Consider the following 15544-nt stretch of genomic DNA (forward strand, 5'->3'; position numbering starts at 1 on the left):
AGTACAAGACCAGACAGTGAAGACTAAAATAAAAACCTGACACTTCAATGCCCAGACACCAAAGAACATCTACCAGCATCATCACCATCCAGGAAAACATGACTTCACCAAATGAACTAATAAAGGCAGCAGGGACCCATCCTAGAGAAACAGCTATGCAACCTTCCAGACAGAGAATTCAAAATATATGTGCTGAGGAAGCTAAAAGAAATTCAAGAAAACACAGAGAAGGAATTCGGAATTCTATCAGATAAATTTAACAAAGAGATTGAAATCATTTAAAAGAATCAAGCAGAAATTCTGGAGCTGAATAATGCAATTGGCATACTGAAGAATGCATCAGAGTCCTTAAACAGCAGAATGGCTAAAGCAGAAGAAAGACTTGCTGAGCTTGAAGACACAACTGTGTATTTGAAAATACACAGTTTTCCTTATTTTCATATGATATGATCTTGTATTTAAAAAAACCTAAAGCCTCCACACAAAAAAAACTATTAGAATTGATAGACAAATTCAGTAAATTAGGATACAAAATCAACATACAAATATCAGTAACATTTCTAAATGCCAACAGTGAACAATCTGAAAAAGAAATCATAAAAGTAATCCCATTTGTAATAGCCACAAATGAAATTAAATAACTAGGAATTAACCAATGAAACTAAAGATCTCTATAGTAAAAACTATAAAACCTGACAAAAGAAAGTGAAATGGACACCAAAAAATGAAAAAATATTTTATGTTTATGGATTGGAAGAATCAATATTGTTAAAAAGTTTATACTACCTGAAGCAATGTACAGATTCAATGCAATCTCTGTCAGATGCCAATGACATTCTTCACAGAAATAGAAAAAACAATCCTAAAATTTATACAGAGCAACAAAAGACCCAGAATAGACAAAGCTATCCTAAGCAAAAGGACAAAGCTGGAGGAATACCTGACTTCAAATTATACTGCAAAGGTATAGTAACCAAGACAGCATGGAACTGGCATAAAAACAGACACGTTGACCAATGGAATAGAATAGAGAATCCAGAAACAAACCCACACAATATACAGTGAACTCATTTTTGACAAAAGTGTCGAAAACATGCACTGCGGAAAAAGTTTATTCAGTAAATGGTGCTGGAAAAATTGGATATGCATACCCAGAAGAATGAAACTAGACCCCTATATCTCACCATATACAAAAATAAAATCAAAATGGATTAAAGACTTACATCTAAAACCTCAAACTATGAGACTCCTAGAAGAAAACATTGAGGGAAATCTCCAGGATATTGTCTGGGCAAAAATTTTTTGAGTAATACCCCACAAACACAGACAACCAAAGCAAACATGGACAAATGGGACTGTATCAAGTTAACAAGCTTCTGCACAGAAAAGAAAAACAACAAAGTGAAGAGACAACCCACAGAATGGAGAAAGTATCTGTAAACTATCTACAAGAGACTAGTAACTAGAATATATAAGGATCTCAACCAACTCTGTAGGAAAATATCTAATAGTCTGTTCAAAAATGGGCAAAAGTTTTGAATAGACATTTCTTAAAATAAGAGATGCTATACAAGTGGCAAACAGACATATGAAAAGATGCTCAACATCATTGATCATCAGAAAAATGCAAATTGAAACTACAGTAAGATATCATCTGACCCCAGTTAAAATGGCTTATGTTCAAAAGACTTGCAATAACAAATGCTGGTGAGGGTGTACACTGGAGGCTCCTCAAAAAGCTAAAAATAGAGCTACCATGTGATCCAGAAATCCTACTGCTGCATATATACCAAAAAGAAAGAAAATCAGTTTATATAAAAAAACTTCCCTCTCATGTTTTTTGCAGCATTGTTCACAGTAGTCAAATTCGGAAGCATCCTCAGTGTCCACCAACAGATGGATAGATAATGAAAATGTGGTACATACACACAATAGAGTACTATTCAGCCATAAAAATAATGAGATCAAGTCATTTTTAATAACACGGATGGACTGGAGATTATTACAAGTGAAACAAGGCAGGCACAGAAAGACAAACATAACATGTCTTACTTATTTGTGGGGTGTAAAAATCAAAACAATTGAACCTATGTACATAGAGAGTAGAGGGATGGTTATCAGAGGCTGGGAAGGGTAGTGGTGGGCTGGGCACCAGGTGGGGATGGTTAATAGACACAAAAAATTAGTTAAAAAGAGTAAGACCTATTATTTGACAGCACAATAGAGTGACTACAGTCAATAATAACTTAATTGTAAATTTAAAAATAAAGAGTGTAATTTGATTGTTGGTAACACGAAGGATAAATACTTGAGGGGGTGGCTACAGCATTGTCCATGATGTGATTATTTCACATTGCATGCCTTTATCAAAACATCTTATATACCACATAAATATATACACCTTCTGTATTAGTCTGTTTTCACACTGCTGATAAAGACATACCCAAGACTGGGAAGATAAAAGAGGTTTAATTGGACTTACAGTTCCACATGGCTGGGAAGGCCTCAGAATCATGGTGGGAGGCAAAAGGTATTTCTTACACGGCAGTGGCAAGAGAAAATTAGGAAGATGCAAAAGCAGAAACCGTTGACAAAGCCAACAGCTTTCATGAGACTGATTCACTACCATGAGAACAGTGTAGGGGAAACTTTCCCCATGATTCAGATTATCTCCCACCAATTCCCCCACACAACACGTGGGAATTTTGGGAGTATAATTCAAGATGAGATTTGGGTGGGGACATAGAACCAAACCATATCACCTACTATATACCTCCAAAAAAAAAAAAAAAAGGTATGGGAGAAATGCTTCAGGACATTGGTCTAGGCAAAGGTTTTTATGGTTACGGCTTCAACAGCATAGGCAATAAAAACAAAAACTACAAATGGGACTGTATCAAAGTAAAATGGTTCTTGCACAGCAAAGCAAACAAACAAAAAATCAACTAAGTGAAGAGACAACATGCAGAGTTAAATAAAATATTTGCAAACTCTTCTTCCAACAAGGGATTAATATTTAAAATATGCAAGGAACTCAAATGACTCAACAGCAAAAACCGAAGTAATTTGATTAAAAAATGGGCCAATTATCTGAATAGACATCTCTTAAAAGAAGACATACAAATGATGTATACTAACAGGTATATGAGAAACTGCTCATCAGTAATCATCAGGGAAACACAAATCAAAGCCATAATGAGCTATCATCTCACCCTAGTTAGAATGCCTATTATCCAAAAGACAAAAAATAACAAATGCTAGTGAGAATGTGGAGAAAGGAGAACTCATACACTGTTGATGGGAATGTAAATTGTTACAGTCATTATGAAAAACAGTATGGGGATTCCTCAGCCAAACTAAAAATAGAACTACCATATGATCCAGCACTCCCATTACTGGGCATATATCCAAAGAACAGAATGTCAGTATGTCAAAAAGGTATCTGCATTCTCTTGTTTATTGCAGTACTATTCAACAATAGCCAAGATATGGAATCAACATAAGTGCCCATCAACAGATAAACTGGTAAAGAAAATGTGGTTTATATACACAATGGAATATTATTCAGCCATAAAAAGAACAAAATTCTGGCATGTGTGACAACACAGATGGGCTTGAAGGACATTACATTAAGTGAAATAAGCCAGGGACAGAAAGACAAATATCTCATATGTGGAAGCTAAAAAAGTTGATCTCATAGAAGTAGTGAGTAGAATAGTGGTTTCCAGAGGTAGGGAAGTGTGGGGGTAGGAAAGGATAGCCATAGGTTGGTTAATGAATACAAAAGTACAGCCAGATAAGGGGAATAAGTTTTAGTGTTTTATAGCACCATAGGGTGACTATAATTAACAATTTATTTTTTATTTTTAAATAGCTAGAAGATTGGATTTTGAACGTTCCCAACATGAATGCTTGAGGTTATCGATACGCTAATTACCCTGGATTGATCATTACACATTGTATACATATATCTGTATCCCATAAATATATAATTATTATATTTTAATTGAAAATAATAATAAGACCAAAAAGGGTCCTAGAGAGCTAGCTAATCCCACGTGAGGACACAATGAGAAGGCACCGCTTATGAATCAGGATATGAGACCTCACTAGACACCAAATCTGCCACCACTCTGATCTTGGAATTTCGAGATCTACAGAATTGTAAGAAATAAATTTTTGTTGTTTATAAGATACCCAGCCCATGATGTTTTGTTACAGTAGCTGAAATGAACTAAGATTCATGATGTTTCCCAAAACCTCATTTTTTTCTCAGCCTTTCATTCTGTTGACCATTCTCCTCCAATCTAACACTTTAAAGCTTCACATAGATCAAAGAACTTCTACATATAAAGGAGTATCTCAGAGATACTGACTTCTCAGTTTTAGAACACCACAGTAAACTGAGTATCACAATAATATGTCACACACATTTTTTTTTGGTTTGCCAGTATATATAAAACTTACGTTTACACTATGTTTTAGTCCATTCAATGTGCAATAGCATTATGTCTACAATAAGAATGCAGATACTGTAATTAAAAATACTTAATGGCTAAAAAATGCTACAATCATCTGGGACTTCAGTAAGACCTAACTTTCTGCTGGTGGAAGGTCTTGCCTGAGAGTTGATGACTGCTGGCTGATCAGGGTGGTGGTTGCTGAAAGTTGAGGTGACTGGCAATTTCTTTAAAAAAGGCAATGGTGAAATGTGCTGCATTAATGGTTATTTTCACAAAAGAGTTCTCTGTAGCATGCAATGCTGTTAGATAGCATTTTACCCAAGTAGAACTTCCTTCAGATTTGGAGTCTTTTCTCTCAAACCCTGCTACTGCTTTATCAACTTTTATCTAATATTCTCAATCATTTGTTGTCATTTCAACAATGTTCAGAGCATCTTCACCAGGAGTAGATTATATATCAAGAAACCACCTTCTTTCTTTATCCATAAGAAGCAACTCCTCATTTCTTAAAGTTTTATCATGAGATTACAGAAATTCAGTCACATCTTCAGGCTTCACTTCTAGTAGTTTTCCTGCTATTTCCACCACATTTGCAGTGACCTCCTCCACAGAAATCTTGAACCCCTTACAGTCACCTGTGAAGGTTGAAATCAGCTTCTTCCAAATTCCTATTAGTTTTGGTATTTAGACCTCCTACCATGAATCACAAGTGCTCTTTTTTTTTTTTGAGACGGAGTCTCGCTCTGTCGCCCAGGCTAGAGTGCTGTGGCCGGATCTCAGCTCACTGCAAGCTCCGCCTCCCGGGTTCACGCCATTCTCCTGCCTCAGCCTCCTGAGTAGCTGGGACTACAGGCGCCCGCCACCTCGCCCGGCTAATTTTTTATATTTTTTAGTAGAGACGGGGTTTCACCGTGTTAGCCAGGATGGTTTCGATCTCCTGACCTTGTGATCCGCCCGTCTCGGCCTCCCAAAGTGCTGGGATTACAGGCTTGAGCCACCGCGCCCGGCCGAATCACAAGTGTTCTTAATGGCATTTGGGATGGTGAATCATTTCCAGGAGGTTTTCAATTGACTTTGCCGAGATCCATCAAATGAATCACTATCTATGTCAGCTATTGCCTTATAAAATATATTTCTTAAAATGTAAGACTTGAATGTAAAACTTACTCCTTGATCCATAGACTGCAGAATGGATGGCATGAAACAACATTAATCCTCTTGTACATCCCCATTAGAGCTCTTGGGTTACCAGGTGCATTATCAATGAGTAATAATATTTTGAAAGGATTCTTTTTTTCTGAGCAGTAGATCTCAACATTTGGCTTAAAATATTCAGTAAACCATGTTTTAAAGAAGTGTGTTGTCATCTGAGCTTTGTTGTTTCGTTTACAGAGCACAGAGTAGATTTTACATAATTCTTACGGGCTTAAGGATTTTCAAAATGATAACTGAACATTGGCTTCAACTTAAAGTCATTAGTTGCATTAGCTTCTAACAAGAGAGACTGTTTTTTGAAGCTTTGAAGCCAGCTATTGCCTTCTCCTTTCTAACTCTGGAAATCCTAGATGGCATCTTTTTTCAGTGGAAGGCTGTTTCAGCTACATCAAAGATCTGTTGTTGAGTGTAGCCGCTTTTATTAATGATCTTAGTTATTTCTCCTGGATAACTTGCTACAGCTTCTCTATCAGTACTTGCTGTTTTGCTTTGCACTTTTATGTTATGGGACAGCTTTTTTTCTTGAAACTCATCAACCAACTTCTGCTAGCTTCAGACTTTTCTTCTTTAGCTTCCTCACCTCTCTTGGTCTTCATAGAATTGAGGAGGGTTAAGGTCTTGTTCTAGATTAGGTTTTGGCTTAAGGGACTGTTTGCTTATTTGATCTTTTATCCAGACCATTACAACTTTCTCCATATTAGCAATAAGGCTCTATATGGTTGAGCTCTGTGTCCCCACCCAAATCTCATCTCAAATTCTAATCCCCACATGTCAAGGGAGGGACCTGATGGGAGGTGATTGAATGATGAGGGCCGTTTCCCCCATGCTGTTCGCATGATAGTGAGTGAGTTCTCACAAGATCTGATGGTTTAAAAGTATCAATTTGCCCTTCACTCTGTCTTTCTCCTGCCATCATGTAAAACATGCCTTGCTTCCCCTTCACCATCCACCATGATTGTAAGTTTCCTGAGGCCTCCCCAGCCACGTAGAACTGTGAGTCAATTAAATTTCTTTCCTTTATAAATTACCCAGTCTCAGATCTTTCTTTACAGCAGTGTGAAAATGAACTAATACAGGGCTGTTTCCCTTTCTTATCATTTGTGTTTCCACTGGAGTAGTACTTTTAATTTCCTTCACTAATTTTTCCTTTTCATTCATAACTTGGCTAACTGTTGGTATAAGAGGCCAAGATTTAGGCGTATCTGGGCTTTGACATGTGTTCCTCATGAAGCTTAATCACTTCTAGCTTTTGATTTGAATTGAAAGATGTGTGACTCTTCTTTCACTTCAACACTAAGAGGTAATTGTAGGGTTGCTAATTGGTCTAATTTCAATATTGTTTTGTCTCAGGGAATAGGGAGGCCCAAGGAAAAGGAGAGAGGCAGGGGAATGACTGGTCAGTGGAATAGTTAGAACACACACAACATTTTTTGTTAAGTTGGCTATCATATGGGCACAGTCAGTGGTGCTCTAAAACAATTAGAGTTGTAGCATTAAAGATCACTGAATACAGATCACCATAACAGATATAATGGTAATAATGAAAATGTTTAAAATATTGTGAGAGTTACCAAAATGTGACATGAAGACATGAAGTGAGTGGATGCTGATGGAAAAATGGAGCTGATAGAATTACTAGATGCAGGTTTGGCACAAACCTTCAATTTATAAAATATGCAATATCTGTAAAGTGTAATAACATGAAGCATGAAAAAACAAAGTATGCCCATATTTGTATTTAGTACATATGTCATTATCTGTGCGTAATTTTCCTTTATTGCTTTATCACCTTTCCACTGAAAAATTACTTATCACTTGGCCTGGCTTATATCCATAGAATAGTGTATTTCACAGTATTATGTACATATTTCTCTCACCCTTGCTGATATTTTGTAGAACTGTGACTACATCTGTCATTCTGGGTTATGGGCAGCAGTTTTCTTATGTAACAAGTCAGTGATTAATGTTAAGCTTGGAAAGTAGAGCTAGGATGAGAAACCTACCACAGAGCAGGTAAGAAACAATGTAGGCAAGCCTGATTTGGGCCACAGTTTCCTGAAGAGCAAAGCAACGTAGGCAGTATACCATCCAGGGAAAGAGTTGAGACTTATAGTTCTGTAGAAGCAGAAGAGGTAGAGAAAAGCAAACAAGAAAACCAAGGCTTATAAGGTAGCTGCAAAATGGTGGTGTCTAATGAAGCCATGTTCAGTCCCAGAAGTTTATAGATCTTTCTTGTTAAACTCCAGTCTGTTCCCTGAAATGGCTGCCTCTGGACCTGGAGGTAGCAGTGAATGAAATAACTTTGTGGAGTGGAGGGTGGGATGGAAGTTACAGGAATGAAAATAAAGCCAATTTCTGGTGTAGACACTATTATTTATGCAATTTTGGATGTCTCCTGTATCTAAAATTACAGGACAGCTCAGAAGCACTGCTGTCTGGAAGAGGCAGCTGTAATCATATTGCAATTTAGATTTTAGACACATTATATGGAGGCAGTGTGAACTTTACTACTAGCTCAAATCCTAGTAACCAACACACAGTGGGCACTAAATTTATGTTTGTTGAATTGAGCTAGACCAAACGTGAGAAGGCTGTAACTTGACCAAGTAGGAGTTCTGTGTGAATCAGATAGGAGGGAATTAATATTAGTTTTTAAAAAGGGCAGAAATATTGAGAAAATAGAAGTTAGCAATAATGGAAGGCTGCATAATGGAAGAGAAGAAGGAATACATATATAGAAAAAGAAAAGACACAGTATAAGAAATCCAGAGGTGGGGCATCCCCAGAGGAGGTTAATTCAGTAGCTCACTAACGTCAAGAATGGCCAGCCTCTTTCATTCTTTTCATTTTCATCTTTAGTGGGATGCTTGATCTTCAGAGTCATCCTTCCTATGGTGACAAGATGTTTACCTCTGCTCCGTAGTTGTGTACAGACATAACCACCAGAAGGAGATTATGAGAACTTGCTTTTCTAGGTTCTCCTTCTTCATAGAGAGATCCCAGTACACCTCTTCTCTTTGGTGAGAACGAGGTCCCTATTTCCTCCTAAATCAATCACTGACAAGCAAAATGAGATTTTTATTAATGGCATATATTGGACTGAGCAGAATATATTCCTTGGGGCTAGGGGAATGGAGATGGAGCTATTCTCTCTTTAAACATGAGGTGGAAGTGAGCTGATGAGTCAAGGATTTTGAGTAGGTAATCTTCTCATCAAACCTGTAGTAATAGAAATTTAGGGGGGTTGGAAAGCTCTTGGAGCTGGCAAAGGTCTAGTGTCTGGTGTGAATACACACTGATCTCACCTCTCATAGAACACGTGTATTCTGAACCACTGAACTAGGGTTGGTGTTGAAGACCATTCATGCAAGTGGGTCATGAAAGGATGGACGGGGAGACATTACACCCCAGGTCATGGTCTTTGGTAGAGAAACCCACCTGTTCCCTTTGATGTTGTGGGTATTTGTCAGGGGAGCCTTCTTTGAGGGGATTGCTCTTAGCCTGGTTCATCACATACATCTACTGATGATCCACAAGAAACGTTGTTTCTTGTGGTGACTATCGTGCATGGTCTTTAAGACTAACAATGTGGATGCTCATTCCTCAGACCTCAAATCCCTCTATCCTTATTATCTAGTTGTCTTTCCACAGCAGTCTCTGCCCTACCAGCCCCTACTTTCCTTATTTAAGCCTGGGCTCATGTACTTTCCAAGATTAGCTAAAAACCAACATGGAAAACACATTTCTGTCTGGGACTTCCAGCCAGTCCTGTGGGGAAGTTAGGAGTAGGATACCTCTCTCACAGCCCGCCTTGTCCTACTAAATAACTATCCTATCCAATCTACCTCCTAACATTTGTTCTTCCACATGTATTTCAAGTTCAAAGAAGCCAAAGAGAATGATGCTTTCTTCCTAACCAACTTTTAATTGTGTTTTTCACTTAAGGTGGTTGCAACATTCATGAGGCAACGTAGTTTTAGTTTTGGAAGGATATCTCATTCCTATTTCATCCCTTACACCTTAGTAGCACTCAGTTATACATTCTATGGTTAAATTTAATTGGAAAATGAGATTTCCCTGATCTTATTCTCAGTTTTGTTATGTAAGAAAATCACAAAAGGTACTTTTTATGTTCTGTCTCCTGAGGTTTAAATGCCAGTCTAACCTCTTGTGCCCTTGACACATTGTCCCAAGATGATTTGATGATGGAGACATTTTGATGCCATAGGATATTTCATAACTTTAAATATTTTATAACAAATTAAATGTTAATTATATGCTGGTCAGGGAAGAAAATCACTGAAGTATTTAATTAACATTTAATTTATTAGTCATCAAATATTTAAGTAGTGCCTATCTGAGGGACTTTTACTCCTCATTAGTTGTAAGTGAGTAACAAGTTATCACTGTTAGTTGCTACAGCTTCTACTATTCCAAGTATGAACGGCTTTTCTGGATTTCTTTGAAAAGATCTTTGCATACATGCATAGGCAGACCCCCAAAAAGGAGGAATATATTTCTAAAGCATTTTTGTTTTTTCTAAAGTCTTTTCATGAGTTCAATTGATTGTTACTTGGGTGCATTTTCTTACAGAAACCCTATGCTTGCATGGTACTTTATAATTTGAAAAATGCTATAATCTCCATGACCTCAATTGGCCTGGTTGTTAGTAACAACTTTTATAAAATTCGTAGGGTGGGTAAAATCAGCATTATTTTATACGAGTTGGAATCTCATAGGGTTTGTGTGACTGCCCCAATGTCACACAGTCAGGAAAATCAGACAAAACTTAATCCTAAATTTTCTGCCCACAAGTTTCATGTTGTGTCATGATCAATGTCAAGCGATATTTTAGCCTCAGAAAAGTTCTGACAGTACCTTAGAAAGCAACTTTTATTTTTTTTTCTAATTGACTATGAATGGAAAATACAGCCTATAAACTATATTCTTTTAATAAATCTTTAAGCAAAATACATGATTATTTTTGTAGATGTTTTGTGGACATAAGACAAAAATGTGTATTCTCTATTTAGAGCTATGTGGATTTTCATATATGTAATACAGTTATTGATTGTGTTACTCAATTTATTGATTGCATCAGTCTGTTTCTCTAGGTATTTGCTTACTTTTTTGTGTGGTAGAGCTACCCATTCCTGAAAGAGAAGTTTTGAATCATTCTACTATATTTGTATTTTTATTAAGTTTTCTTTGTAATCTCCATGCTTTGCTTTTGATGTAATTATCAGCTATGTTATTTGGTGATCACCATCTCTTCTTTATAACAGTGCATTCTTACTGCAAAATATCTCTTGATCTTCCTTTTTTTTTTGTGAGATGAAGTCCCGATCTTGTCACCCAGGCTGGAGTGCAGTGGCGCAATCTCGGCTCACTGCAACCTCTGCCTCCTGGGTTCAAGCAATTCTCCTGTCTCAGCCTCCCGAGTAGCTGGGATTACAGGTGCCTGCCACCATGCCTGGCTAATTTTTGTATTTTTCGTGGAGACTGGGTTTCACCATGTTGGCCAGGCCTGTCTCGAGCTCCTGACCTCAGGTGATCTGCTCGCCTCGGCCTCCCAAAGTCCTGCTGAGATGAGAAGTCTTCTCCCGATTGAAGGTTTTTTCTCGATCAAAGGGTTCGTGGTCTCACAGGCTTCAAGGAATGAAACTGTGGGCTGCAGCAGCGAGTGTTACAGCTCAACTAGAGCAACACGCAGACCCAAAGAGTGTGCAGTGGCAAGATTTATTAAAGCAAAAACTAAAGTAAAGCAAAAGTGAAAGTAAGCAAAAGCAAAAGTAAAGCTTCTACATGGTGGAAGGGGACCTGGAAGAGTTGCTGTTTCTGGCTTGGGTGTCTTATGCTTATATCCCCTTATGACTCCTCCCCTTTTCCTTTTTCTGTCCTATAGAATTAGCTTATTTTCTACCCACTTGTGTATTGGTGGGCCTGATTGATTAAAAACATCAGGCTGCGCTGGAGCTTAGACTCCCTATATGATTGGTTGAAGTTTCAATCCCTTAGCTTGCAGCTGTGACTCATTTTGGCTTAGAGGAGAGTCCCCTTAGGGAAGTCCCTATTGACTCAGGAAGTCCAGTCAATTTAGCCACTTAGTCCCTCAGTCCCCTTTCTCAACAGGAAAGCCCGTGTGCTGTTGGGAAGTTGGGCTACCATCGTCCTAGCTACTTCGGGCTGAACTGGGGCATAGAAGGGGCTCTGCAGTTGAGGTTTTCTTTTGTAGGGGATTCTTCAGTGTCGTGGTACGAGAACATGTTGGTGGGTTCGTCTAGGGGTCCTCGATAGTAGGTGCTATTGGTGTTCATTTGGGGCTCCATTTGTAGAACCATTTGTAGTTTCATGGATTCTATTCAGGAAGAGACAAATTTTACAAGGAGGTTAAAAATGCAGGGTCCATAGATAAGCAAGATCACAATAGCCGCCAAGGGTCCCAAGAAAGGGAGAAGCCAGGATATCCATTGGTTGACAATACTCCAAGGTCCTGTGTCTTGGAGCTCTTGTGCCCAGGGCTGTAACCGGTCTCGAAGATCTTTAAACTTCTTGGTGACAATTCTGGATTGATTAATGAAATAACAGCACTCTTCTAGAAAAAGACAGGTTCTACCTCTTTCTGCTATTTTTTTTTTTTTTTTTTTTTGAGACGGAGTCTCGCTCTGTCGCCCAGGCTGGAGTGCAGTGGCGCAATCTTGGCTCACTGCAAGCTCCGCCTCCCGGGTTTACGCCATTCTCCTGCCTCAGCCTCCCGAGTAGCTGGGACTACAGGCGCCCGCCATCTCGCCCGGCTAGTTTTTTGTATTTTTTAGTAGAGACGGGGTTTCACCGTGTAGACCAGGATGGTCTCGATCTCCTGACCTCGTGATCCACCCGTCTCGGCCTCCCAAAGTGCTGGGATTACAGGCTTGATCTTTCTGCTATTAATAAATCTAAGTCTCTCCGATTTTGAAGGCTACTGCTGCTAAAGAGTTAAGCTGGCTTTGTAAGGTGACTAGCGAATCTGCAACTCGTTCTGTGTCATCATTTAACTCTTGTGATAATTCGTAATATAATTGGGTGGAGGTGGTAATGCCCTCAATGCCGGTTCCTAGTTCTCCTAGGATCCCAGCCCTGATAATGAATGAAATGACTAGTGCCCGTTTGTAATGGAGTTTGAGTAGAAGAAAATCCTGTAACTCCTGATCAGTGTTGATAGTCATGGGGGGGGGGCGTCAAAAAGAAGAGAAAGCGTAGACTTTCTTAGGAACCATTTAAGCAGCAGTAAGCTGTGGAGCCACAAACAAAAAAGACTCCTGATGGTAAACAAGAGAGTCGTGGAGGTAGGGTAATCCATATTTTGCACTGGAAGGCAGTTGCGTCAATTGTTGTGCTAAACTTTACACAGGTGAGATTTGATGTATGTGTTATTTCTAGATTTGAGACTAAATGGCCTACCAGGCCTGTAGTGTTTGTTCTCAGTTCGGTGGCATTCTAATGTTTGGGAACAGGAACTGGGACATATGGTTTAAAGCATAAGGGGAGGCACATCCAGCAGTCAGTTGGATTTTGGCTGGGGGCCCTGTGAATTTCGGTAAGTGTGACATTAAATAAATTTAGCAAGAGGGAGTGAGTGTGAAGGGTTTTATGTAGCTTGAGAGGTCTAATCCTTTGTAGGGATTGGGTGTTCTGGGGGTTTGAACCAGTTTGGAGATCACCTTCTGAAGATGTTGCTCTAGGGCTTGATCTTGGACCCTACCTCCATTGGGTAGGTCAACATGTGTACAGTAGGTCCAACAAGGAGTGGCCCCATATCCGCCTGGACAATCAGCTCTTTCATTTTCCTTGTCCAATACTTGGTGCCTGCATGCGTACAGAGGGTAGCAGCCTTATAGCACTCTCTGCACATATAAGTTTGGGTGGTAAAGGAGGCCCTCCTCCCAAACAGGTGTGCAAAATTGACTACTGCCATGTTTCCCAGGAGTCATGAAGAACTGAAGCCAGGGGTGGTGCAGATACGTGAAGGGGCAGTATTAGCTGAGGGAAGCATAAAGACTATTAGGAGGAATTTGAAATAGGAGGGGGCCTTAGGGGAGAGTGGTGATTAGTTAATTTCCTTAGGCATTTGGTTGAAGAGCAGACACAGGTCCTCCAGTGGTTCACAGGTGTAGGAGGCATTGTTTTCAGGGTTCTGGGTTGTTGGTTCCTCCAGTCCTCCTGGTGACGTCCAGGGCTTGATTCAAGTGTGATGAAACCAAGATTCTATCCCAACTACTTTAACTGCAGTTAGAGTAGAGAGGATGACTGGAGGGGCCTAGGGACGGGGAGGTAGAGGGAAGGGATTTTACTAATACTAGGTCTCTGGGATGGAATAGCTCTTTTCCTTTTTCTCTCTGATGTCTTTCAGGCAATGCTTTTAGAATTTGCTGAAATTTTGCTAGGGAAGTTATGCTTTTCACAAGGTCTGTTGTTTCCCTATCAATTACTAGGTCATTCATGAGAAAAGGCCATCCATAGAGCATTTCATAGGGACTGAGCCCTATTATTTAAGGGGAGTTACAGATTCTTAACAAAGCCAAGGGTAACAGAGTGGGCCATGCGAGGTGAGTTTCCTGTGTTAGTATTTTTAAGTGTTTTTTGAGTGTTTCATTCATTTTTTCAGCTTTCCCTGGGAACTGTGGTCTCCATTCACAGTGGAGGTGGTATTGTAGTCCTAGTGCTTTGGGTATTCCCTGAGTTACTGCAGCCTTGAAGGCTGGGCCATTGTAACTTCGTAAAGTACGGGGAAGCCGGAATCTGGGAATTATTGCATGAATCAAGGTTTTCACTACTTCCTGAGCTTTTTCTGTCTTACAGGGGAAGGCTTCAACCCAACTGGTGATGGTGTCTACCAAGACTAGGAATTATTGAAGTCCCTGGGATTTGGGAATGTGGGTGAAGTCTAGTTACCAGTCCTCTCCAGGATAACTATCTGTTTTTTGCTCTCCTGAAGGAGCCTGGCGATAAGGCAGGGGGTTATTTCTTTGACAGACTTCACAGGCCTTTACTATTTGCTGAATAGTTTTGAAAAGGCCCTGTCCTGTAAACAATGATTTAGTCATTTGATAGGTGTTATTGATACCTAGATGGAATGTCTGATGAAGAATTTTTAGTATCTTCCATTGGCTAGCTGCAAGTAAAAGTATTTTTCCTTCCTCAGTTGCTAGGCATCCTGAAGGGAGGAAACTATGTCCTCGTAAGGTTCCCCACTCTATTTCTTCAGATGAATATTGGGGTTTGGTCTCTTGGAGAGGATTGTCCTATATTAAAGGTCTCTCTATGGGCACTTCTAATGGAGGATCCCATCTTGCAGCTTTTTTGGCTTCAGCATCTGCTCAGCAGTTTCCTTCTGCTTCCCTCTCTCTCCCTTTTTGATGGGCCCGGCAGCGTAAGACTGCTACCTCTTTAGGTTTTTGCACAGCCTGCAATAATTTCATAATCGCTTCTTGAGGCTTAATGGGTGTTCCCTCTGAAGTTAAGAATTCTCTTTCTTTCCATTTTGCAGCATGGATGTGAAGAACTAGGTAAGCATATTTGGAATCTGTATATATATTTACTTGCTTTCCTTTTCTCAGTTCCAGTGCTTGGGTGAGTGCTACCAATTCTGCCAATTGTGCACTGGTACCTGGAGAGAGGGGGTTACTTTCAAGTATTGCATTATCACTGACCACCGCGTATCCTGCTTTCCAAAGTCCCTTTTCTACAAATGGGCTTCCATCAGTATAGAAGTTGAGTGCGGGATCAATTAAGGGGACCTCTAGAAGGTCCTCTGAAGCAACATAGGTTTGGGCTGTAACTTGTTGACAGTTATGCTCTATTTCTTCTTCACTGTTTGGGAGAAATGT

The sequence above is a fragment of the Trachypithecus francoisi genome, unplaced genomic scaffold (genome assembly GCF_009764315.1).
Source record: "Trachypithecus francoisi isolate TF-2019V2 unplaced genomic scaffold, Tfra_2.0 Lachesis_group0, whole genome shotgun sequence".
In the NCBI taxonomy this organism is placed as follows: domain Eukaryota; kingdom Metazoa; phylum Chordata; class Mammalia; order Primates; family Cercopithecidae; genus Trachypithecus; species Trachypithecus francoisi.